Raw genomic sequence first — 27,867 nt, forward strand, 5'->3', positions numbered from 1 at the left:
GTCAAAACATCTCTTGATCACATGCCTGTGATCTCACATCGAGTAACTGCAGAGCCTATTTTCTTTCCTTTTATCAAATCAAACCATCAACTCAAAAGGTTTTGCAGCAAAATAATAGCAATAACAGAACAGTCACCAAGAGATGATGTTTTCTTCATAGAAACTTTGACTTATATAGTTCCCAAGAATTTCATTAAATATTTTCACTTGCTGAATTTAAGGTTTACGTAGTTTGGAAACTATAATTGGCTCAAGGACACCACATCCAGCCAAGATTACAAGCTTCATCAAAAAGATATGTTTTAAGCCTAATCCTCAAAGTAGAGAGGGGTGTATATCCCAAATATAAGTTGGGAGCTGGTTCCACTGAAAAGGGGCCAGAAAAACCTCTCTGCATTAAATCATACTTGTTATTAATATCCATACCATCCCCATTCGGTCACGGCAGATGGCCGGCCCTCGCTAAGCCTGATTCTGCCGAGATCAAGGTTATTATCGTTAACGAAAACTAACGAAATAACGAAAACTAGAAGTGAAAAAACATTTTCGTTAACGGAAATAAAAATATAAACAAAAAAAGGAAAACTAACTAAAACTGTAATGAGTGTTCACAAAACTAACTAAAATTAACTGAATTTATAGCAAAAATGTGTTTAGTTTTCGTTGATGTGTGCGTGTCATACAATAGTCAAGGGTGAAAATGAAGTTTAGTTTCCAGATTTTTTTCTTGCTGTGTCTCATTATGCCAGCAGGTGGCAGTACGTTAGTCGAGTCGTCTGTGTTGCTGCTCCGTCCACGCGCAGAATCATGTCAGGAAAAGTCGGGAGAAAGCGCCAGAGTCCAATTTGGGATTACTTTGAATATGAATGTTTTTGGATAAAGCAAGTGTCTTGTAGTGGAAAGAGGCAAATTATGAGGGACATTTCTAAAGGGAAAAAAATCCCACAAACCTTAAAGTGCACTTGAAAAGCTCACACAAGAAGGCTAAGCTAGCTTACCTTGAGAAGGTAAGGGAGCACACTCAACCCTCATCCCCAGAAACAGAAGCTAACCCCAGGCAAGGCAGCGTGATGCATCCCGAGACAACAGGACTGGGATATCTACATAACTGTGTGAGTCAATTGCCTTCAAAAAGTTTATCAATTCACTTGAACCAAAATTACGAACACCCGGTGCTGCAAGAGTTAATAGTCTCATTGGTGCCAAGATATACATTTTATAGTTGCCTGGTATCAATGGTTGTTCATCTGCCCTAATTTATTTATTTATTTATTTATTTCTCTGCGTGTTAGCCCTGCGACAGACAGGCGACCTGTCCAGGGTGCAGGGTATGGTAGCTGGAATAGCAACATACCCAAGGATGAGCAGAAGAGAATGACTGATATGATGAAACTGGGATTTTGTTACACTTAATTATTGCAAACACAACTAAAACTATAACTGAAACTAATCAAAACTAAACTGAAACTAAGGATTTTCAAAAAAATAAAAACTAAACTAAACTAGCAAACAATTGGTAAAAACTAATTAAAACTGATATAAAATTGAAAATCTGAAGTCAAAACTAAATAAAAATAAAAACGAATGAAAATTGCAAAACTATTAAAACCCTGGCCGAGATTTCTTCCTGTTAAAAGGGAGTTTTTCCTTCCCACTGTCGCCAAAGTGCTTGTTCATAGGGGGTCATATGATTGTTGGGTTTTTCTCTGTATGTATAATTGTAGGGTCTACCTTACAATATAAAGCGCCTTGAGGCGACTGTTGTTGTGATTTGGCGCTGTATAAATAAAATTGAATTTAAAGGGGCCATTCTACTTTAATACCCTAGGAACCACAAGTAAGGCCACAGTCTCACACAAAGTGCTCTATTTGGGTGATATGATACTTTATGGGTTACCTGATTTAAGGTGAATGCTTGTGGTACAGTCAGGCACTTCTCATTTAATTTCTTTTTCAGAGAAGCCACAGTATCCAGAAAACTTTGAGGATGTAACACGATTAACGAAATCAAGGGTCCAAAATTCCACACAGTTCACAGCAATTTTACCCAGATTACAGACTTATATAAATACATATCTAGCTATGTCCTGGTGTCTGAACATATTTTGCTGATAATCATTGTAATTTCCTTGTTTTGTTATGTATCTTGAAGGAGAAGTCAGATGTGAAATGTGACATGATACTTTTAATATTTACATGGTACTTTCTATATGTTAACACACCATACTTGTCAGAATCATAGATGTAAGTTTTTTTGTCAGTTCATGACAATTAACATTTATATTTAAAAAGCTGTGCTTTTTTTCATTAAAGTTACACCAAATTGTATAAATAGAAATTGGGTTATAAGAGAGAAGTCATAAAGTAAATTCCACACCTACTGTACTGTATATGACATGAAAGACTAATTTGTTTATTCAAAATGTATGAGGTACTAACGATTTTTTTTTCTTGTGTTTTATCTTTTACACAAAGATGGTGAACAGTGTGTCTGTATTGCTAAGTTTATGCATACGGTCTTTGCTGTTTCATTAGTGGATGCACAACCACAGTCATTTTCCCCTGCAGATTTATGTTACATAGCCGAGATTTTTGGCATTTTAAGCAGTATTCTCACAGCTGTTTTCTAAGGCTAAATCTGTTTTAACTTCTACTCTTGAGGTCGCAAACTGTACAGCATTCTGCCAAGTTTTTTTCCATATTCACAAAATCTCAAATGGAAGCGATTGCACATGTCATGACCTGGGGCTCTAAATGTATGTGGACTGTATGCCTATGTGTACAGCTCCACGTAATCCTAATGTGGTGGTGACTTTGCTTCATTTCCTGCTGAGAAATATAATTCCGGGACATAACCTCTTTATTAACATCTCTCCACACGGAATAATATATGCTGTTGGCATCTGATGCCTTCTGACTGGCTTCGTATCTTGTTATATTTCCTCATGTATATGGAAAGGAGACCTCTGTCATGTTGATTCTATTTAAGCCTTTGTGTATGCATTATACAAATATACCAGTCAGCTACAGTGTTAAAAGTGCCTGATAATTGCCTTTGTACCACCTACACAATTATTTAGAGACCAAGTTGACGGTCTCAGTTCACATCAGACAGTGTTGTTTCCATTGAAGGTGTGCTTGGTCTGCAAGAATGTGATGAGTGGTACATATCAAAGTATACATAGTATACACAAATAACAAAAATGCTGGTTTGTCATTGGTGATTAACTTTCCAAATTAAATGGATTTAGATAGTCTAGTTGTGTTGTTTTTGTTTATTTTTCCCTCTAATTAATTAAGTCAATTAACATTTACCAATTGTAAGACCAAGGAACAGTCCTGATATCTTCTAGTTTGTCTCAGGCATCTCAGGGTTTTGAGAAAATGGAACATTCTCACTGTCGACATGTCAGTGAGTGATAAGCACAATGCCATAACTGCCTTTTGGCTTTGCATCGCATCAGAACTGAAGAACATGTAAAATGGTGGGATGTCTCGGATGTCCTTTAGCAGGATGAACTGAATGTCTCTGAGTCTAGGGGAGTTTGTATGCCAGTAAAAACACTCTCACTGGAGCAAGTGAAGGCACACAGCAGTAGCTGAAGTGGAAGTGTCTCTTTGTTGTGTACTTCATCCACTTAAGAGAGGTTCAGTAGTTTCCAAACTTTGTACATCTCTGATAAATACTCTAATAGATCCACAAAGTCCTCCTTGTAGAGTCGATCCTGATTTTTCTCAAGATCGCTGTGAAAACATCACTGCACATTTCCAAATGAAATACATTAGCTGGATCGTCATCATCAAAGCATATTTGAAAACAACAAAAAATGTATTTAAACAACTAAAGTATGTACAGTTACTTATATATTAAAGGAAGAATTTGATTTCAGGTGTACAAAATATTAAAGGCATCTTAATAAAATGTCAAGAAGTAACTTAAAATGAGCAAAGAATAAGGATGGATATTTGGTTTCCTCACCAAATCCTACCCAGAACATTCAGTAAAAGCGAAACGGTCATTAAAAGCTTTGATCGAAACACAAGATAGGAATTCTATATTTGGCCTTAAAATATTAACCATTATGTACGTTTACTATAATTAATTAAGTAAGCATAAAGTAGATATAGTTGAAATTTAATATGAATAGTTTTCCAAATGCTGTTTATTTTTTTTAAAAAGTAAAGAAATGAAAAAAGGAGAAAAAAAATGAATACTCAATAGTATACATGTAATGAAATTCCCACGATATAAGTTTACAGGTAAATCCACGTTGTAGTGACTCCAGGAAAAGCAAACCGAGATGTGGCGAGGGAATACTGTATACACAGTCACCAACTATTCATTTTCCACTCTTGTAGTGTACAGTCACTTTTACAGAAAGGTGGTAGATTATCCTCCACCAACGAAAAAAATGAATGAATAGAAAATGAACTAAAATAAAAGAGAGCACCTTGATACAGTTGCGGTAGTGGGATCAGCAAACGGCCCCTGTACTCTGTGCTATGTAACCTACGTAAAATCTGATATGCACCTCCACAGAAATACATGTCAGGTTGACAAAGCAAGGAAAGATTGTAATTGGCCTTTTCCAATCATTTGCCAGAAATACTGAACACTAGATATTCTTTGACACACACATTTTGGCAAATCGTCAAACTCCACTAATCCATAATAGTCACCATTATGTTCTTATAACACTTCCAATTAAACATTTAGGGCTATTTGACCTGCTGTGAGGTACGTAGTAATCCAAATCCCAAGTGTACTGAACACTCTGAAGTTTCTCTAAAATGCATGGCTGGACTTCATGGGAAGTAACATAGAGGTGTATGTTGGATTTAGTAAGGATGTGTAGAAATTTCAGTGCTCTCTAATGCAACACATAATAGTCGTGTCTCTCCTCTTTATTGCCTCCTGCTTCTTGTCTTGGTTCTACCCTCATCTTTCTCTGTTTTTGGCAGACACTGACAGTTAGTACACCAGGGTGTTAAGAGTGTCATTAAGCTTTCATTAAAACACCATCATCATTAGAGAAGGATTAGTTATTCCCTGGATCCACCACTTCAGCAGCTCAGGAATATCAAAACACAATCAAAGTCTATTAAAACAACTGTGGTGCTAGCCCACTTGGAAGCAGTTGCCTTTTACTACCTTATGTTTCTTTTTGGGGGAGGCGGGGGGTGTCACCATGTGTGTTGTGATTCTATGCTATATAAATAAAATCGAATATATATGTATATATCCTCATGTTGTGTTCCAGTCAAATTTGACCGATTGAAAAGTTTTACCTCTGAAAAGTGTAGTTAATTTGATTAGACTGACCTGAGGTTCCATGACTCTGTCCACAAAGACCATGAGTATTGTTGCAAACTATGTATTAGTTTGTAGTTCTTGAAGAGAGATGCAACATTTTTTCAATAACACTGAAGACTTAAGAACAGCTTTTACAGCAGGGCAATAGCCCAAATCAATGCTAGCTGACCTGATTGGCTATCTCCCTGGACTTTTTGGGTGCAATAACAATAATAATATTAATAATAGGGCGATCGTGGCTCAAGAGTTGGCAGTTCGTCTTGTAATCGGAAGGTTGCCGGTTCGAGCCCCGGCTCCAACAGTCTCGGTCGTTGTGTCCTTGGGCAAGACACTTCACCCATTGCCTACTGGTGGTGGTCAGAGGGCCCGGTGGTGCCAGTGTCCGGCAGCCTCGCCTCTGTCAGTGCGCCCCAGGGTGGCTGTGGCTACAATGTGTGAATGGGTGAATGACTGAATGTAGTGTAAAGCACTTTGGGGTCCTTAGGGACTAAGTAAAGCGCTATACAAATACAGGCCATTTACCATAACAATGTGCAATAAACATTCACTCATTCTTTTACTTATTTATTAAGTCACTCCTTTTTTTGCTCATACCTTTCTTGCACTTTAAAAAAAAATCCACTTTAAGTTACTGTGTTGTGCTGTGCTTTGTTGTGCTTTGTTGTGCTTTGTTGTGCTTTGTTGTGTTTTGTTGTGCGTAGTACGGACATGAGATGGTTTCCAGTTTCGTTCTACTATTGTACAAGGTATGACTGTGCAATGACAAAGAGTTATCTTATCTTATTTCATAGTTTTGGCGTATAATGCTTCTTTGTGGCCCTGCTGACAGGTCACTGTGTAGCAGGACCACGGCAGGTCGCTATACCCTAGGTAAAGCTCTTGATTACATATTTGATCACAACACTGGTGAGTAGAGAGACCAGGAAACTGATGGTGAGGATTGTTTAGAGAAGAAAGAATCGGAAGCTGACGACAGCACGGAATATAATCCAGACCTAGAAATGCCTGATGAGGACGAATTCAGTGATGAGGACAATGACCATGCTGAAGCTGCTATCACATTCAAGTCAAGGAATGGGAACTTCTCCCCACCTGAGAATTGAGTTAGCCTTTCAGCTGAAAATGTCATCAGGATGACCGACAAAATGTCCTGGATTGATGAGATCAAATGCTGCTTTGACCTGTTCGTAACTGAGTCCATCAAAACCACAGTGGTAAACCTGGCCAACTTAGAGGGGAAACAGACTTACAAAGACAACTGGAAGCAGGTAACCCAGAAAATCATCAAAGCATACATAAGTCTTGATTTTGAGTGGTGTATACTGATCGAGAAATGAATCTACCAGCAGTTTATGGAATGTAGATTCTAGTCAGACAATTTTTCAGGCCATTGTGTCACTCGAGAAATTTTACATGTTCTTGTGGGTGATTTACTTTGAGAACCGTGATACAAGACCAGACCGTCGTCAACAAGACAAATTGGTAGTGATGAGAGAGGTTTGGAGTGTGTGGAGTGCCAGTCGCTCATTTATTTCCCAAGTCCGAATGTCACAGTGGATGAGTGTCTAGGGGACGCTGTCCTTTCAAATAGTATATGCAAAGCAATCAATCTAAATACGGTATAAAGATATGGGCAACATGTGATACCAATACAAGTTATGCCTGGAACATCCAAATTCCACAGAGGCAAAGCAAGTTAAGTAAAGATCTGATAAAATGAATTATTTTTTATTACTGACCTTTAAAAGATGTAGCTGTTTGAAGATCATTGCAAACAATTATTAAATGCAATTTTAGCAGTTTTTTGGAAGGTAAGAAAACTGATGTTATGAATAGAAGATTTAAAAATCTGTGAAACTCAATTCGGCTCAACAACTTTAAATTAGATATGCAGTTCACAGTGACATTAAGTTTTATCTTACAACTTTACTTCAGTTCTCTTTTCTTAAAAAAAATTTTGAAAATATAATTTTTCTTTTTTACCATCTGTCTCTACAATTACTAGGAAATAAAAAATGCTATTGTGGTTCTCTTTTACCAATCTTCTTCAAGTCACATCTTTACTTATTTTCCTAATGCCTGCTTTCAGAGTGATGAATGCTTTATTCTATTTAGTATATTTCAGGGAAAGACTCTTAGACTCTTTGCATTGGAAAGCAAGCATGTTGCATTGGAAAGCTCCCAAACATGGCCCAAGTAAAAGGTTTACACATAAATGAAATTTAGAGAGCTTTATGAGATGGGTGAAATTCAGTGTAGAGAACTACTAGCAGCTACAAGTACAAGAATTGAAAAGGGAAATAGTTACTCTGATTAATACATTTCTGAAAAAGCTAATCTATTGTGGAAGCACATACACATTCAGCTTCTCATTTACTCTCAAGAAAATGAGAAGCCAAGAGAAGTGAATGGTAATCTTGACCAATATATGTACTGTTCATCTTTTTGGTTAGGAATTTTTTTTTCAACTCTTCTTAAAGTAGGGTTAACCTAGATTCTCATGTGATGTGTTACATTAGACCTGTAAACACGTGTGAATGATTGGTGGAATTCACCATGAAGTAAAACATTGCTAAAATACCATGTCACTGGAAATGCACAAGTGGCTTATATGTTATTTGAACTTATAGGTTCAAATGTCTGTTAATGCTGCTCAAAATGACACAAACACGTCTACAGGACAGCAAAAAAAGGAACATTTTCCCTCAGAATATAAATCAATTTAATAGTAGCCAAAGCTAGATTTCATGCTGATTTCTGAGAATCGCCTGAAGCAAAGCTGCTGAACAAACACTACTGGGAGCACACATACTTCACATCTGGACAGTGCAGAAGACTAAGATGCTAATGACAGTAATAGAGCTTTATAATAATATTTGCTCGATAGACAAAGGAAGGATGAATTTAGGACCTCATTGGAGCTGGTTTTCCTTAGCTGTTGATTTGTTGAATAACATCAGAAACATTTGGTATTTAGAGTTCTATGGAAGCCATTACTGCTATGTAAGAACCTAGAGTAGAGGTTTCAATGGAATTTAAAAAAAACAAAACAAAAAACAATGACATTTCTACCTGTAGTTTCGTACTGACTTGGTCAAGGTACTAGCTGTACCAAAAATTAATGCCATGCTATTTCTTTATGTCTGAAACTTTCTGCTTCTCATAAAGTCGCTTCAAGGCCTGACTATGCCAAAGGTTTCAGCTCCATATGGTCTGTCTGTGTGTCCATCTGATAGTGTTAGATACTTTGTGGAGTCTTATATCATGTGTAGTATTTAGGCCCTCAAAATCTATTTGACTATGTACTGCAACCAATTATTCATGGCGTCCAGTGGGAGTCCAATAACCGGGTCTTTCAAATTATTCACAAAATATATGTCTTTATGTGTGACTACAAAGATAAGTGTCATCTGCATATAGACACAATCTCAGAAGCTTCACTGCTACAGCACACTTTAGGTTTTCAGACTTAAAATGAAACTGAATGGGAAAAAAAAACACATAATGTTAAAACTGTTGCCACGCGTTATTTTGACACATGTACTGTGAGTAATTTGTGTTTCTCAAAACAGTGTAAATGCTATCAAACAGATAGTGCTAATATACAGGCACAAATGGAAAGCACTAACTTAACATCTAGATGGGTAAGTTGCTGCATGAAGGATGCTGCTTGCTTTTAAAATTTATTGATAGATATGGTTCTTGTGGACAACAATCTACAACAATTAGTGCTTACAGTATTTTATTTACTTAGTTTTTACTCTAAACCCTGTTTCATTAACCTTAAGGCCAGGCTTTGGTGGAGCTCATCAATTCATCCTCTTTCTAAAGAAAAAGCTTCTTTAGCTCCCTTCCCACTTAAGTCAGATTTCTTGTGATTGGATGATACTGACAAAAGATTTGAAGAATCTTTGTTTGACTTGTACTTTTGCAAACAGAGCAGTGTGCTGTTTCCTTACAACAAACAGTGAAAAATAATAAGTCTTACTACTATCTTACAAACTTTCCTTTTCACTTTTGCTGCTATCCTGTCACAAATTCTCCCTGACCCTCATCTTCATTCATTCCACCCTGCCTGCACTCACTTAATCACCTCTTTTGTGGACTTTGTGCTGTTTTCAATTATTAAGTCCGGGTATTTAAACTTGTCCACATGCACTACCTCTCCTCTTTGTATCTTCAGTGTTACACCTGTCTCCCTCTCATTCACACACACATGTATTCTGTCTTACTTCAACTAACTTTCATTCTGATTCTCATCAGACCTCAATCTCTGTAGGCTTCCGCCTCTTGCTATAGATCAGAATATAATCTACAAATAATATAGTCTATGGAGACTTCTATCTGCTCTTATTTGTCAACCTGTCCATCACCATTGCAAACAAGAAAGTGTTCAGTGCTAATCCCTAAAGTAACTCCAACTTGAAGCCATCTGTCACTCCTACTGCACACCTCATCACTGTTTCGCTGTCCTTATACATGTCTTGCACCATGTTCACATACTCATCTGCCATTCCTGAATCCCTCTTGCAATCCAGTAGTTCCTCTCTTGGTACCCTATTATATGCTTTTCTCTAGATCCATAAAGACACAGTGCAATTGTCCAAACTTCTACTGACCTTCTCTATACTTTTCCATCAAAACTCACAAAGCAAACATTGCATCTCTAGAACTCTTTCTTAGTATGCCTTTGCGCTGCTACAGTGAGCACTGAAACCAACCAGGTGTCTACATCACAGCAACAGTGATTCTTAAGATTCTCTCTTCTTAAACTAGCTTAATTTCTTTCCCAGAGCTATTTGACTCATCAACTTTATCCCTCTCTAGCTCTCCACATCACCCTTGTTCCTAAAAACTGATACCAGGACACTGCTTCTTTTCATACCTCCACAGGTACTAGTATGTTATTTGGACTAACAACTTTTCAACTTTTCTTTTTCATAGCAACTTTCACTTATTTCTTACTAATTCACTGCACTTCCTGATTCACTAACTTTTCTTTCTTCCTTATTCATTAGCACTGCAAAATACTCATCCCATTTTCCTCAGACACTCTCTTTACATGTTAGTACATTAACATCTCTAACCCAGGAATTTAAGCCATAGTGGGATTGTCCCTTAGTAGGTGATGGTTGACCCACTATCAACCATGTGCATTATCATGTGAGCTAAAGTGTGCAATAAGGCACGGGTCATTACCATCAAAGGTTTCAAATAAAATCACTGTGAGACCTTGCCCCTCCCTATCATATGATCTATTGAGGTCACCTGATGCAAGGTGTGAGTTCCCCCATGGGGCACCTGGGAATAGATCTCAGTTGTCCTTCAAAAACACTGGTTCAAAGATGTCAATGTTCACATTTTGTACTGAGAAGATTCATGGTTTCATGGTTTCATGGTTTCTCTCTGGTATACCATAGAGATAGATACCAGGAAACTGAACCAGATGTTCTCCACTGCGACATCCAAATTATACTCTGAGTGGCAGGGCAACAATATGAAAGCAACTCCACCAAGCCTGGAGATGGAGCAATACTGGAAGAGCATATGCAAGAAGGCAACAACAATGCTCAGTGGCTAGTGGGACTTGGACAACACCAGGCCCTGACATGATTGATACCTGCTGGCTAAAGAAGCTAACTGCACTCCATGAGCATCTGGCAACACAAACGAAGCAGCTGCTAATGGGTGAGATGTGCCCTGAGTGGCTAACTGAAGGCCGGACAGTTGTGATCCCCAGGAAGGACTGGTCCCATCCAATTACTAGCCAATAAACTTCCTCACCACAAGATGTCAGGCATCTCCAGGTCCAGACAGCTACCCTGCAGAATTCTACAAAGAATTCTGGACAATTTTGGCACCAGTATTCCACGGAATGTTGCAGGAAATCAAGGAAAATGGCAGACTACCACCAAATATGAATTCTGCCAACATTAGTCTCCTGCTAAAACCAGGCAAAGACCCTTTATTTCCCTCAAGCTATTGTCCAATATCCCTTATAAATGTAGACCTCAAAATAATCTGCAAAGCCCTCTCAAAAAGATTAGAGACGATAACCCCCCATTTAATTCATCCTGACCAAACTGGTTTCATAAAAGGTAGGCACTCATCAACAAACGCACGTAGATTACCTAATTTAATAGACCAGCGGTCCCCAACCCCCGGGCCTCGGACCGGTACCGGTCCGTGAGTCGTTTGGTACCGGGCCGCGAGAGTTGAGGCTCAGGTGTGAAATGTATGGTTTTCAGGGTTTTTATCGGTTTTCAGCGTTATTTTGTTATCGTTTTTTATCGTTAACTCTTTTTTCCTGGGTCTTTTCACGTGTGTTACGAATAAATCTTATTTTTTTCGGTACCGGTACTAGTTTTATATTGTTGTATTTATCCACGACACCTTAAAGGCCGGTCCGTGAAAATATTGTCAGGCATAAACCGGTCCGTGGCGCAAAAAAGGTTGGGGACCGCTGTAATAGACTACTCATATGGTAAAAACATTGAAACCACAATATTATCTCTAGATGCAGATAAAGCATTTGACAGAGTTAACTGGAAATTTTTATTTGCAACTTTACACAAATTTGGTTTTGGAAACTCTTTCATAAACTGGCTAAGAATATTATATAATTCCCCAACAGCTTGTGTCAGAACAAATGACCAGACATCCTTCAGCGTCTGTCTCCTGAGGGGCACCAGACAGGGATGCCCACTCTCCCCTTCACTTTTTGCAATTTTGATCGAACCACTAGCAGCAGCATTTAGACAGGCTACAACAATTAAGGGCATAAAATGTAAGTAGAACATAAAATCAGTCTCTATGCGGATGATGTGTTGCTTTTTCTCCAAAACTCACAAACCAACCTTTCTGAGGTAATTACTCTAATAAACTGGTTTTCAAGAGTTTCAGATTATTCAATTAACTGGTCAAAATCTACAGTTCTTCCAATTAACTGCTCCTTCCATAATTCTTCTTCTGCCCCACTACAATCTGGACATATTAAATATTTAGGTATTAATCTCTCTCCTAAGCTTTCAGACTTATTTATTCATTACTTATTTTTAATGATCCCGAACAAACCATCACAAGATTGGTTCAGATCTCTGGATTCATATATTTCTAAATTCCTTTGGAAAGATAAACCCCCGCGTATCAGCTTAAAAACGCTTCAAAGAACCAAGGATAGAGGAGGATTAGATCTGCCTAATTTTCAACAATATTTCTTAGCCAACAGGCTTCAGTACATCTCAGGATGGTTAAAACGTACTTTCTTAGATGAGCCCTGGCTAGATGTTGAACAGGCACTATGCAATAATCTAGAGATTTCAGACCTACCATTTATCAGCTCAAACATCAAAAGACATGAATGCTTTAAAAGCATCAACATCAGCTCTTTTCTGACAGCATGGTGGGAGTTTCTAAAAATAACGGAGTCTTCATTAATCCCATGCAAACGTACACCTATCTGGAATAACCCTGACATATTACAAAACAATAATATGATTAATTTTCCAGAATGGAGTTTTAAAGGAATTAAATACTTAGAACATATATTAGAAGGAACAGACTTTATTTCATTTGACAGACTAGTTATACAATATGGGATCAACAAGAAAAGATTTTTAGAATATCAACAAATTAAATCCATAGTAAAAATGAAATTTAACCTCAGTCAAGTTGAATTGCAAACACCACCAAGCGTGGTACATTTTCTTACTCTTAAATCCCCGAAATTATTGTCTAAAATATACAGAACACTTTCTAAAATAGATGAATCAATATCCCTTCCTATTGCAAAGTGCGAAGCAGATTTATCAGTCTGCTTAGACCAAAACTTCTGGTCTCAGATATGCTTAAAAACCTTTAAATTGATTAGAAATCCGAGTGTGCAATTAATACAATACAAAATACTACATAGAGTGCATATATATATATATATATATATATATATATATATATATGTCATCGGATGTTCCAGATGGGCTTTACATCTTCCAATCTTCCAACAACTGCTCACACTGTCAAGGCAATACACCAGACAATTACATCCACACTCTTTAGTTCTGTCCACCAGTGCAGACTTTTTGGCACGGGATATGTGAAGACTTATCAAAGTGTCTGAAATGTAAAATTCCAACCTCCCCTTTAGTGTGCTTGTTGGCAAATCGGATGATGTCATTACAGAAACTAATACAGTCCACATGGTTTTTACTGCCCTATGCACTGCCAAGAAAACGGTCCTCATGAACTGGAAAAATAAAAAACCATCTAATAGATCACATTAGTCTCAAAACAGCCTCTGCCACCACATTAGATCAATCCCTCTGGGCTCCTTTGATCGGCTCCATCACCTAGCAGGGGTGGGAGGTCGTGGTTTGGTCCCGCCTTTGCCATTGTGGTTGATGTGGAGGTTGGGACGGGCTTAGGGCGTCTGGAGAATCCCTAGGGACGTTATCCCTGGAGGGCTTAACCCAGGGGGTTGTGGTCATAACCTGGTTAGTGGCTCTGGTTGCTCTTAGAGGGTGTCCTCCTTGTGGCTGCGTGCAGCAGGGCTGGGGGAGGGTCTGTGCTGGCGGACGTAGGTTACTGGCCTGGTAGCCTGGCTGCCCCTGAGTGGATCCGGGGCAGGTGTGGGGGCTTGGGGTTCGGGGGGCTTGGGGTTCGGGGGTGCTTCACCTCCGTGCTAGGGCTCTGGCTGGGCCTTGGGGGCTTAGGTCCTTGTTGGTGTGTCGCCAAGGTTGTGGGCGGGTGGGTGCATGGGGGCTCAGCCCTGGCGCAGGGGGCCTCTGGCGCATAGGCCTAACTAGGGGGCTCTTCAACTGACAGGGAGTTTGTTCCATCCTTGCAGGAGTCCACTCTGCAGGTGGGGGAGAGTCACAGGAGAGGTGGAGAATAAACTTAACCTGGGTGTCTACTGTCTTGTGCAGTCTGGGAGATGATTGAATGTTAGGGTGGGTACAGTTTCCTCTGCGGTGGGGTTGGGTGGGCTGCCTCGGGTCCTGTGGGGCTGGGCGGTCCTGCTGCCATAGGCCCCGGTCTGGATGGGCCTGGGCTCCCTTGCCTTGGTGGGTGCCAAAGGACGGGGGTGCCTACTGGGGTCAGCGGGGGAGCCACCTACGCCTCACCTATGCCTCAATTTTATTCCACACCTTGGACATCCACATTACTCACACTCTCATAACACATACATATAGGGCCTTGAGGGTGGGCACGTTAATGGCGTCCAGTGGATGGTCTGTGTATTCAACCCCACCTCTGGCACCGGTGCCCACCTCTCAATTTTAAATCCATGTAGACATTGAGGATTCTCGGGAGGGGCCGTGCTAACACCTGCTGCTCTCTGGCAGCAGCACCATGCTCTCCCGTGTTTTAAATGCACCTTAGAACAACATGCAGCAACACTACACATGAGCTAGAGGAAGGAGGTTTGGGGTCTTCACACACCCCTGTTTTCTGCTGGCCATCGGGGCGGGGGGGGGGGCTGGGAGGAGGTGTTGCCCGTCCGATTGGGATCTGGGATGCGGGGCCTCCCTGCTACTGCGGAGCCTGGGGCGGTCTGCTTGCCTCCACCCCAGGGGAAAGGGTAACATCTCCTGGGTCTAGGTGCCATTTCCCCCTCCAGGGGCGAGGGTACCTGGACCTGGGGTATAGAGTTTGTTTGGGGAGTGTGATTGTGTGTACAGTGTCCATGTATGTCTATCCCTACGTTGGGTGAGTGCTGAGTATTTGTATATGTGTGCATGAGGGTGGGAATGCATGTTTGTGTCTGTGTGTGCCTGTTTGTCTGTGTCTATATGTCAGGTTGGGTCTTACACTCCACCTCTCTGGGAACTCCAAAGGCCCTCCAAAGGCCTGTCTCCCCTCACCACACTCCCTGCCAGTAACTGATGCCCTCAGGGATCGGTGCGTTGGTGGTTCTTGGTGTCCGGGGCTGGGCACTCAGGTATGTACCAGCTCACTCCCGGTGACTACTTGGCAGGGCCTGGTGCCTGTTGCTCGGTCAGGCCTCTTCCAGGGCAAAGGGGGCACTCTGGCACAGCTGGCTGCCGGCAGAGCTGGTGGGCAAGCCACTGCAGCCCCCTCTGGCTCTTTTTAAGTGCCCTTTCTCACTGTCCCTCTTCCCTTCTGTTTTTCTTTTCCTTCATCTTTCTTTCTCCCTTTCCTATCCCTCAGTCATGTCTGTCCCGTCTGTAACAACTGAAAATAAAATAAAATAAATAATAACAACAAAGGTCGATCAAATGGACCAATACGGCAAGGCCGTGATGATCCATTTGGCGAAGTAAATCCATTGACAACAATTCTGACGGCTAAAGAACCAAATGGGACGGGGCAAAAAAAAAGAAAAAAAAAAGATGTCAGGTCATCTACTGATCAGAAGGTTAGTAGTTTGATCCCTGGCTCCTTCAGTCTGCATGCCAAGTTACTCTCTGATCTATCCAATCGGAGTATGAATGCATATGAATGTTAGTTAGGAAGCTAAAAAGCTTAGAAGGAAGTGCTTGTGTGATTGAGTGAATGTGGCATGTTTGAGTACTCCGGAAGAGTAGAAAAGCACTATATAAGCATTAGTCCATTTATCATTTACGATGAACAGGCACATGGTTCTATACATGAATATGGTGGTGCAGAAAGAAAATAGTAGAAAAACCTGAGGGTCAAAACACCAACTACTGGTAGATAGCACAACCACTTGAGCTTGTAAGACCAGACTGACCAATCTATGCACCACCTGGATTGACTACAAGAAAGCTGTAACTCAGTACCTCACACATGGATACTAGAATACCTACAACTGTACAAAGACTGTAAGAACTTTCATCAGGAATTTAGTGGGAATCTAGAAAACAACGCTAGAGGCCAGTGTCAAGCCAATTACACAAGTCGTCATCCAGTGTGAGATTTGCTCTGTTTCCACTGTTGTTCTGCATAGGCCTGAACCCCCTCAGCAAGCTCATTAACAAGACTGGCTACGGATACTGACTATGGGATGGAGCAAACAGTCACCGACATGGATGACATAAAGCTGTGTACCAGAAGTGAGCGAGACATTACTTCGCTGATCCACACCACTATGATCTACAGCAACAACACTGGAATGCCATTTGGACAAAAGAGGTGTAGTCAAATTGTAACAAAATAGTCAGCACCAATTCACAACAACAGTTGCCTCAAGTTACTTTATATTGTAAGGTCAAGACAGTGAAAACATAATTCTGGGTTCTGGCTTGGGTACAGATTGCAATCTGTTTTAAAAATGAAAGTAATCTTCATACCGCCTCTCGTCAGAAATTTTACTATTTTGCTACTCCATCTACATAAACTGAAGTCAGATTGATTACTGTAAGACAAGTGTGCATGTTAGGGTGTTTTCTGTAAAGTATGTAGAGCAAATAAGATTATAATTGAACAGTAATTATGGCTTAAGTCTCGCTCACACAATGTAATTTTCTTCAAATGTATTTTGAAGTTTCTAGGTGATTATTATATTGCACAAAGCACTTATGATGTGCAGTAAATGTATCTGTTTTGATTTTAACACAGTATGCCGTTGAGCTTTGTGTTTTTTGTTGTTGTTGTTTTTTGTGTGTTTTACTGTAATTATTGCTGGGATTTGTAAAAAAAACCCCAAAGAAACAAAGATCAAAATGGATATGTGAGGTATTGCCAGACCAGTATTTTCTTACAGATAATGGGCATGTTTGCTTTATGGCCATGTCGGTCTATTTATGTTGTGAATAGAATAATAATTCATAAGGGCTCCTAAAACTGAGGAAAAAGCTCAAATAACTTTAGCTTAAAAAAAAAAAAGGAAAAAAAGCAGTTAATAATTTGGCAGTTTAGCCGTGTTAATTAACAGGGAAGAAGGATTCTATTTTCTGGCAAACTTTGATACACTTGAATGCTGGTGGGAAATAAATGAATGAATACATTAAAATAATTCCTGTGCATATACTGTATATGAAATACAAGTCATGACAATGGTACTTGTAAATGTTCAGACACTTTCAAATGCCTTGAAATCAACTACCCTCATTTGGGTTTACATAGACCCTATATGTTTCAACATAGGTCGTATTTACCACTACACCATTAACTGATATGACACCAATTACTTATAGCAATGAAGAATGCACCTAAAATAAGTTTACCTTTCCTTAAGCTTTTTACCTCCATTGCCATTCACCTAAAATTGATACCTCTTTGTCCTTCTTATGATTCTGCTACTACACTGGCACTCTACTGCTACTTTTAGCAGTTCCTTTATCCTAGCTACCTTATTTATTAATGCATTAGTGGTACATGAGGAACCTCCACACTAGTGCACCTGCAACCCAACCAATGTGTGATCATGTCATTGTCCCAGATAATGCATTTGTCATTTTAATTTAACTGCCAGACCTCAGGGATGTGATTGGCACTATTGATCAAGACATCTGTATTTTTGTATTTTTTACAAAAACTGGAACATATCATTGGGTTTAATGAAAACTATTACAGTTTTTTAATGAAATTTATCAGATAGGTTCAAGTTTGCTCTTATAAATTATAATTCTTTCACAAACAAACAAAATTTAGTTATTGATTTCCACAAGTTTCTGGTATCACTCAGAGTTTTGGTATAATGCTATTAGGAAATAGTGCAGAAATTTTTGCTACTGTGCAGATGCTCTCCAGCTGTATATGAAATCAAATAGTTAACAGAGTACCGTACAGTAAGAAAGTACAAACATGTGCCAAAATGCTAATATGTTTCAGCTTTTTATGAACGCAACATATATCATAAATATCAAAATCTTATGCTTTGCTTCTTTTAGTCGTTTTTCTTTCCTGGAACATGCACAATGTAATTTTAAAAAGTTGCATCAGTTACTACCTTTAAACCAGTTCCTCTCTGAACCTGCCACTCTGCACTTCCTAAATCTAGACATAACAGCTATTTCAGACACAATCACCATTAACATGAAACAAACAAGCAAAAAAAGATTTGTTGTGTTAATTGAGCTAACTGTGCATGTGCTGGCATCAAATAAACAAAATAAGCAGTTTTTAAGATTAAAAATGTAGATTTCATTAACTTAAATCTTTTCTCAATTCGTAAAGAATCTACTTCTTGACAGTTTTTCAACTAAATGATTTGATGAGTTCTGCCTGGCCTGCACACCATGGAGGCTGGTCCTGCCTCCGTGATATGTCAAGATGTCAGAGCCCTTCACTTGGTTACACACAAACACGTAAGGAAACACACACAAAGAATCATTGCCCTATAGAGCCAGTCTGTCAGTCCAGGTATCTGTTAATATCAGTGTCCAGTAATGGAAAGACTGATTTACAGAGTGTGGAAGCTGCCCAGGTATTGATTTATGGAGTTCTTGCTTTACTGAACATTCAGACGATGGAGAAAAGTGAAGAGAAGAAAGATTGAAGTTAAAGTCCATGGGACAAAAAATGTCAGATAAAATAGGAGAATTTACCATGTGAGAAAGAAAAATTGAGAAGCGTTACACGTAATATCATTATTAAAAAAACAACAACAAAAAAAAAAACAATAAGATATTCGATAAGTTTTATAAGTTTCACTGATGAACAGACTTGAGGTTGGTATTCATAGCGGAATTGTGCTGATTTTGCATTGGCTGGAAGGATAGGAAGGCAAGCAAAGAATGTGTAAGTGAAAGTCTGTGTAGTTTCCACCATGGTGACATACAGAATACAACCTAATATCAGACCGAGCCACTAATCAAAACTTTTTTGTTTTCTCTTAGGGGTGAAAAAACATAAGCAGTATTAGGGAATAAGTCCTACTCCTAATAACTCCTCCCAGACAAGACTCAGAGTTCCTCCTGATATGGTACAATTAAGCAATTCAGATCTAAAGACATATTGTGTTTTGTATAAAATCATTAAAATGGCCCGCATAATTCTGAGATATAAGAAATGGAAAAAAATCCTTTCAATCCTTTTTTTTTTGGGGGATGTGGATGGCAGGACTGTCAGACATAAAAACTGCTGTTTTAGAAAAGCCATGACTTTTAAAACGTCTACACTACATTTAGATCTATAGAAAATATTTCAGTAAATACAGCCAAAAACTGTGGTCGAAATTATGATTGTGATTAACACATGTGCTGTATAGAAACAACAACCTTTCCTTGAGTGCAGATCCAAATGCGCTGACAGTCAGATTAGTGTCACCAATAACAACACATTAAAGCTGCAGAGGATGTTATAATAGAGTTGAAGTGCTAAAACTATATGCACACATGTTTCCACATGGTACGTGGAGAGAAAGGTCAAATGAGTCATCTTTATTCACCATGTTCTTTACAAGTAGTTGACTACAAGTACAGTTCATACCACAGAGAATCTACGGTAAGCTGTGGCTAAGGTTTACTGTTGAGAAAACTAACAGCAAGATGCCAAGAATATGCAAGTGTAATTGAAGCATCAGCCACTTACATAAACATGAGACTAAATATCAGGTGATTGTGCTGTAATGGAACTTGCTAGTATCCTAATAAGTTACTGATGCATAAATGAGGGAACAAAAATAATAGGCAATAATTATATTACTGTATGGTTATCTGCTTTACGTAATTAGACGTAATTAGAAAATCCTTAATAAATTTAATTTTACTTATTTCTGAGCGTCTTTCTTGCTGAATCCATAACACTTTGTGCTTTTCCCGATGTGCATTTCTGTTCTTGTTTTCATACTTCCATCTGAACTCTCTTGTCTTTTTTACACTTTCACTGCCCTTTTCTTACCCTAGATGCAGTATCTTTCTGTTCCTCCATCCTCCAATGTCTTCTCATGTCATCTTTCCTCTTCTTCCCCTGTGTTCATCTTCTGTCAACCTTCGCCTATATTGTCACTTCATCTGCTATTCACTTGTCTTATCCCCTATTCTGTTCTCTAACCTCTCATCTTTCTTCCTTTCAGACCATTTTCCCCCATCTTTTCATCCATCTTCTGACCTCCCCTTTGTCTGTACTTTTTGCCTTATTCCCTATGCTCAGTTTTTCAACCCTTGCCTCCTCCTGATAACCCCTAGCCATCTCCGTCCCCGTCTTCCATGTCGTTCATGGATTATTAATCATCCTCCTGAGTTGGAATGCTGCTGCGACACTCTCAAGAACAGCTGCAGAAAGCTATTGACTTTAATTTTGGTTCAAAGATACCACAAGGGATTTTTCAGTGGCTGTTGAACTTGTCCTCTCTGTTGAGGTTAGTGTATAGATTATTCACAAACTTAGTATGGATAGATCAGTTGCAAGAGAAGCAGAGAAGTGACAATATGCTTAAGTTAATGGGGTATGCAAAAAGCAACTGACTGAGGAAATTAGATATTAGGGACCAAAGAGCATGCCTTTGTAATGAGTTATGACTGCTGGCTATGGGTGATCGGAAATTCTATTTATTTGTGAACATATTATAGTTCAACTACGGCAAAGAGATTAAAAAATACATATTTTATTTTGGAATTCTTTTTTTTTTTTTTGCTGAGCAACGAAATTACATTAAAGAGACATCTTTTGATTGTATAAAAATGGCTGTAGAATTTGAAGGATTTATTTAAGTTTGTTTCTTGCTCACACTGGAACAAGAGATTTACAGTTATGTTGAAAACAAGGTTTTCAGTAGATTATGCAATCTTGTGTAATACACCCTTACTGCTTCCATAGAAATCAAGAGAGTAAGTGATAGTCGAGAGCATTATCATTTTCAACGAGTAACATACCAACGATTTGTCATGCCCCTAGGCATCTCATAGTTAAGCAAAAGGTACCCTTCCACATCCTTATTAAGTGGTCTGGGTTCTCCATTGACTCCAATATAAACCCGCTCGTGGCGGTAAGAGACACTTAGAGCAGAGGCTCCAGCCCTCTATTCCAACACAAACACATGAACGTATCACTGATAATTCAAAAATAAAATAGCTTCATGTTGTCGCCATCACATAGTGTTTTCCAAAGTGATTTGGGATCTGAAAGTGAACAAATTAATTGATCATAATTGCAAGTGTGATGACCTTTTAGAGCACAAGTTTTGGCATTAGCTCATCTAGAACATGTGGGTGTTAACTCAACACACCAAATTTACCTCGAGGTCAGACCATGCAGTGACCAGAGAAACTGCAAACAATACATAAATAAATTATTAAAATAAAACAAAATAAAATAAAACATAATAAAACGAGCACAAAAGCTCAGACAAGAGATTTTAGGTAGTATTTTCTGATGGTCTATATGGTAAACTGAACAAGTACAGCTTGTTTGGAAGGGTCCTGAGGTGAAAACGTCTTTCTCAATCAAAAGAACATTGCAGTACAGCGTAGCTTTGCAAACCTTTTCTTCACTTGTCTGGGGCCAGGTCACAGGGGCAGCAGCCTCAGCAACTACGCCCAGATGTCCCTCTTTCCAGGTTATCTAAGGGAACACCGAGGCATTCCCAGTGGAGAGATATGAGCTCTCGTGTCCTGATCTCAGAGTGTTCAGAATCTACCCCAGTTTTCTCTCAGCAGGACATGTCCAGAATATTAGACCGGGAAGACGTCCAGGAGGCATCCTAGTCAGATGCCCAAACCATCTCAGCTGGCTCCTTTTGATGTGGAAGAGTAGCAGCTCTATTCTGAATACTTTCTCGAATGCCTGAACTCCCCACCATATCTCTAAGGGAGAAGAGATGAGTTTCTGATATCAACAAGGCGGAAGCTTTCTGGCTGACTACACCTAAATATTCTATCCATAAATTATACACAGGATTGGTGACAAAGAGCAATCCTGGTGGAGTCCAACACCAACTTGAAATAAGTCTTTCCTGTACATAGACTGGCATAGACTTGAAGAGGCTGAATAGTGTCATTCCCTGTAGTTGGAGCCCACCTTCCCCAGTCTGCCGATCCAGAGGCACCACCCCAGATCTCCACGCAACACAGCCTTTAAGAACCAGGTAAATCTCATCCACTCCAGGGGCTACGGCACCAAGGAGTTGTTTAACTACCTCAGTGATCTCGCACCAGTGATGGACAAGTCATCCCCAGACAGTGCTTCCTCCAAGAGAAACCTCTGTCTTCATGAGATTAAGGTCTTCAAAGTATTCATTTCACCGTGTGACTATGTCCTCAGATATTAAAATCAGCAGTACCCCACTATACACCTTTTAGATAAAGCGAGACTTTCCCCTCCTGAGGCACGTGATGGTTTGCCAGAATCGCTTTGAGACAGTCTGAAAGTCCATAGCCTCACCAAACTCATCCCACAACTGAGGTTCAATCATTGACCTATTACCTAGGGCGGCGGTCCCCAACCCTTTTTGCGCCACGACCGGTTTATGTCAAACAATACTTTCACGGACCGGCCTTTAAGGTGTCGCGGATAAATACAACAAAATAAAACCAGTACCGGTACCAAAAAAAAGGAAGATTTATTCATAACACACGGGGAAAGACCCAGGGAAACCGAGTTAACAATAAAAACGATTAAAAAATAACGATAAAAACCGACCGAAAACCCTGAAAACCATAAATTTCACACCCGAGCCTCAACTCTTACGGCCCAGTACCAAACGACTCATGGACCACTGTAAAATCTAATATTGTGTTTAATTAAAAATATTAAGTAGGCTGAACTCAATTTTTATCAAGATGTTATTAGAACTCAATTTAAGTAAGTTACCAGTAGTTTTTATGCAAAAATGCTGATCAACTCAATTTATTTGAGTTGTCTTAACTTAGAAAAACTAAGTACGCTGGAAATTTTGCTTCTCAGTGTGGAAGGATGAAAGGTGTGTTTTGAAAATGCCACATCACTACTGTCTTCCTCCCTAGCACGGATCAGTCCACATGTTCATTAGTGATGTGCGATACCACTGATTTCCTTTCCGATCCGATAACAAGTCAAATCCAGGGTGGTATCGACGATACTGATCCGATACCGATACTCTGTACAAAAACTTAATGTTTAATTGTATTTCATAATACAATCTAGAATTGCATTATGTAATTGTAATAATAATATAATAATATAGTTTCATAATGAGTACAGGACATCAGACTACTTGTTCTTATTGCTTAATGATGCAGAATAATCATAGAGAAATAAAAAACCTGAAGTTGTGCGCTATTTGAACACGTTGCCTGCCTGCAGCACTAAAGGACTCCGCGAGAGACGTCTGTCTCGCCCTAGAAGCACCTGTCCCTCTCCTCCTCTTCAGTTCGCCTCAACATACACTCGTCATATTCTGTGATATGATTTACTCTGAGGTGTTTGACGGGGTTAGTGGTGTTGCCACAACACCTCACCGTCTTGCCACATGTATTGCAAACCGCATCTTGGCTGTTTGTGGAGGTAAAATACATCCACACATGACTCCGTTTAGGCTCAGGCATTGTTGCGAGTGCACACGCCAGGTGCAATGTTGCCAACTTAGTGACTTTGTCACTATATTTAGTGAGTTTTCAGAGCCCCTCAGCAATTTTTTTTCTAAATAACGACTAGCGACAAATCTGGTGACTTTTTCTGGTGTTATTGGAGACTTATTTATGACAAGCATGTATCGCTCTTCTCAACAAGCAGCGGGTGCTGCTCTGGGCACCTCGCCCGTGCCAAAGCGCTCACGGGCAGAGGATAGTCCTCCCCCAGCTGCTATCAGGGCAAGAGATGTTCCCACCTATGCATCCAAACTGCAAATGAATCGCGTATGAGTGAAGCCTCTGCTCCCGCACTGACTGTAACGCAATCAGTTCTTCTTTTACTGTTATGTTGTTTTGTGGATCACAAGGTTTAAAACTACTTACAAACACACACACACAAAGTAACTCCACCAGAGTGCCTATTTCAAGTCACTTTTGCCAGTCCAAGCGCAGATAAAGGAGTAAGGTTGGAATTGTGACATAAAAAAAGAGAAGAAGAAAGAAATTTAATTTGTAGTTCTAAATAAATTCTAAATACATTTAGGACGTTTTTTTACTCACTTTATGTCTCTTCTTTTTTTCTCTCCTACAACATGTGTTACAATGACATTAGCATGACCAATTATGCAAATTAGGCGATGACGTTGTTTAGCGACTTCTAGAGACTTTTAGGATAGCCAATAGCGATTTTCCTTGCTGAGGAGTTGGCAACACTGGCCAGGGGCTGCGACACATTTATACATCCGTATTTCGCATATGACTATGAAAGGTGTAAGAGGAAGTAGTTTCTTCCAATTTAGATCCAAATGATATAGTTTCTTTCCACTGTGTTCCTGTTAATGAAAAACTACAAATTTACTCCAAAGTACTAAAATATCGATATTTTAATATGAGAATCGATTCTAGAACATAAATTACTGGTATCGGAAGAATCGATATTTCAATATCGATCCGCACACTACTAATGTTCATCGTGTCAGCATTTTCTTCTGGAATATGTTGAGCAAACCTGGAGAAGCTTCAGCTCCAGATATTATTGTTGTCATTGCTGTGGATCTTTACCTGATACACTGACTTGGTGAGTAAATGTTTACTATTATTCAAAGTGATTTTGTGGCTTCTCTTAGTTTAGCACCAGGTTTATGAACTTACTAGCTAGTTAGTGTTAGCCTAGCGTTGCTGCTGCCGCTGTGCTCATGTTACTTAAAAATTAACCCCACAGCTTTAAAAACTTTATATAAGAAATATGTCTGTGAAATTTTCTGTTGCTTGTTTGAAATAGAAAAGTGAGATAAGACATATTTACATCATGTTTAACCTGAGTAGCAAAAGACTGCAGGGGGGTTGAAAACGATACGCCAGGAGTTAGCTGTGCTCACCGGCTCTATCGAGCCTTGACCTCCCGGTCAGCTATTGCGCTGGTGGATAACAGAGCTCTCCAAAAACGTAGAAGCACTTTTGCAAATATGTGATATTTTGAAAAATTTATATCTTAAAATATCTTAAACGTTTATTTTGTGACCCAGAAAGGATAATCTGGGGAAAAGGAGGACCGCATTTGTCGGCTGCAGTTGTCGGAGCCTGAATATGCGTACTTGTGTGTACTTGTGGTCTGGTGGACGTGTGATAAGTCGGAGACCAAGTACTGTTCCAATTCAAAGTACACATGAAGCCGAGGACGCGAAAAATTCCGGGATGTGTTTTTACTCCTCCCGTTTTATCGAGCATGTGTCGGTGGTGACTTGTGTGGACTTGGAGGGACGTGGTACAGCTAAATATCCCAAAATGCAATTGTCCAAAACTCAAACGCGGCAATAGCAGAGGAGCACTGCTAACAAACTTTTAAATATTACTTTTTCTGGGTCACAAAATAAACTTTTAAGATATTTTCAGGTGAGAATGTAGCTGTGTAAAGTTCAAATATCTGCTCGATTTATCAAAACATCACATATTTGCAAAAATGCTCCAGCGTTTTCAGAGACGTCTAATTTTGTAATGCTTTGTGGCAGCTTTTGAACATCTGTGGCATCTGTTGATGTCAAATTTAGCCTTTCTTTAACAACATAAGCAAACTGCTTTTATATTTAACCCACTTTTCTGTTTAATTACATTTTAAATAATAATAATAATAACAACAATAGTATTTGTTTTGATAAAAATGTGTTTAAAAACAAGTTTTATTGTGAAAGCTATATTCCAGATTAGTGGCTTGTTAAATGGTTAAAGTCTAGGTTGGCTTTATAATTGAGAATAAAGTAATATAGCTTGTCCTTCTAAAGAATTAAGTTAAACTCCATAGTTGAATAATAAGAAACATTATGTTACATGTAAACCCTGCCATATGTTAGATCTGGTCATTTTGCTTATTAGAAACTTTATATATTGGAAGTTAGCTTTTAACAAGCATGTAATGATTATATTTAAATTAGGTGGTCTTTTTTTTTAAACACATATCTCTTTAGGGCTAAACTGACAGTGCCAATACCACACATTCAGACACAGTAGTAGATGGTGTTTTTAATACTATATGTGTTAGTCTAATTTGGTTGTATGGGGTCTACATTGACCTGCTGTGTTGTAAGTTATAATGATTGCACAGCCATTAAGGATCAAATCAGCTTCTAAAAAAGTTTCTGTTTTTTCTCCCTGCTTGCTTCTTACTCTCTTTGAGGCTCAGGACCAGCACTCCTGCTGTTGGACAGAAAGACATCAACTCAGTGGTAAATATTTTGGTTTTCCAATATATTAGCAACTGTCAGTGACATTTATATTAATCAGGCTGAACTTTAATCATACTTTAGATCAGCCTGTTTTACTTATTGTTTTATTTGTGCTTTGGTTTGGGGAAGTTGTTCCTTTACTGATCTTTTCCTGTCTTCTGTTATTAGACTTGAGATATGACTGCACTATGCTGTTGCTGTTGACTCCAGTTAATTTTACAAGACATGCTGTGTAAGTAAACAAACAACAACAGTTTGGTCTGCATTTCTTGAAAGATCACATCCCCCAAACTTAGTTTAGAGGGTCTACACTGTATATAGTGAAGTCTGCAAGTTTTCTAACAGCAAAATTTGTTTTTTGCACATCATTAGAATGAAAGTTATTGGCCATGTTTGCATAGCCCTTTTTAAAATGATGCTTTCATGACATTATAGTATGTTGGGTGGTGGTCAGGGCTATCCAGACTGACAAGTGGGACATTGAATGTCACCTCTCCGGTGGGGAGGGAGCCTGAGATTGTCTAAATTGGAGTCTGTTCTATACCAAATGCAGAAAAAAAATGTTTTACGAAAGCAATTAAGTTCATGTTCCAAAGAATATGATTGTTTGCTTGCAGGACAACAGGAGAGATGAGTCCTCCGTCACAGATGGTGTGGTCAGTGAAAATGGTCTGCAGGTTCAAGCTCATTGCATCTCCAACCCACATCCACTGCCATTGTACTTAAGGGAAGTTAAAGACTTTCTTCTGCACTTACATTTGGATCACCTCGATCCATGATAGTCATTCAGGCAGTAATGCCTGGACTGGAAACAAGCCATCTCTAAAATATTACAACATTCCAGCTCATGTGTTGGAATGAAAAACAAATGTGTTGTTTAAATTAGAGACTGCTCTTGTGACAGAACAATAAATATTTTATTCTGATTATATAAGTAATGTAAGTACAAAACAAACTATTATTTATTTTCAGAATAATTAAATGTGAGACTTTGTTTCATTGTAAGATTATAACAGTGATGGCAATATAATTGTTTGTTGTTCAAGAGAACAGTGTCCAGTATGTTGGCTGTTATTCTTTTTTGCATTTGAAAATAAAAGTTGGACTGATTTTAACATCATTACAAAAAGTGTTGTTAATTATTTTTAATCATATTCAGGTTACCACAAATTGTTTTTTTCATTTAGTTGAACGTGAGATGTTTGTCAGTAGGTAAACAATTAGTATGGTACAGTCAGAAATATCAAGTGATTCTTAATACTGCATACTTGCAATGAATAAGTTGTCCTAACAATCATCTTAAGTAAGCTTTACTTAGGGTTTTTTGAGGCAACGAGTTTGCTTTTTTTTTTTTTAGTTCTGGGAACTAACGAGGTTGTACAGTGTACTCAAAATGGATAAGTTGCCCTAGCTTTATCATCTT

General features: G+C 39.0%; 1 protein-coding gene and 1 long non-coding RNA gene across 2 annotated transcripts in view; both read left to right on the top strand.

Annotated features, from left to right (window-relative positions):
* Positions 1–27,867, top strand: part of LOC120738575 (inactive N-acetylated-alpha-linked acidic dipeptidase-like protein 2) — a 466,433-nt gene that overhangs the window by 242,933 nt on the left and 195,633 nt on the right. The window lies entirely within an intron of this gene.
* On the top strand, positions 23,865–27,364 carry LOC120738579. The gene is made up of 4 exons (XR_005697019.1): positions 23,865–24,802; positions 26,396–26,444; positions 26,613–26,676; positions 27,062–27,364. It is a non-coding gene; the product is annotated as an uncharacterized LOC120738579 (long non-coding RNA).

This window comes from Simochromis diagramma, unplaced genomic scaffold (genome assembly GCF_900408965.1).
Source record: "Simochromis diagramma unplaced genomic scaffold, fSimDia1.1 OVJJ01000026.1, whole genome shotgun sequence".
Taxonomy (NCBI): Eukaryota; Metazoa; Chordata; class Actinopteri; order Cichliformes; family Cichlidae; genus Simochromis; species Simochromis diagramma.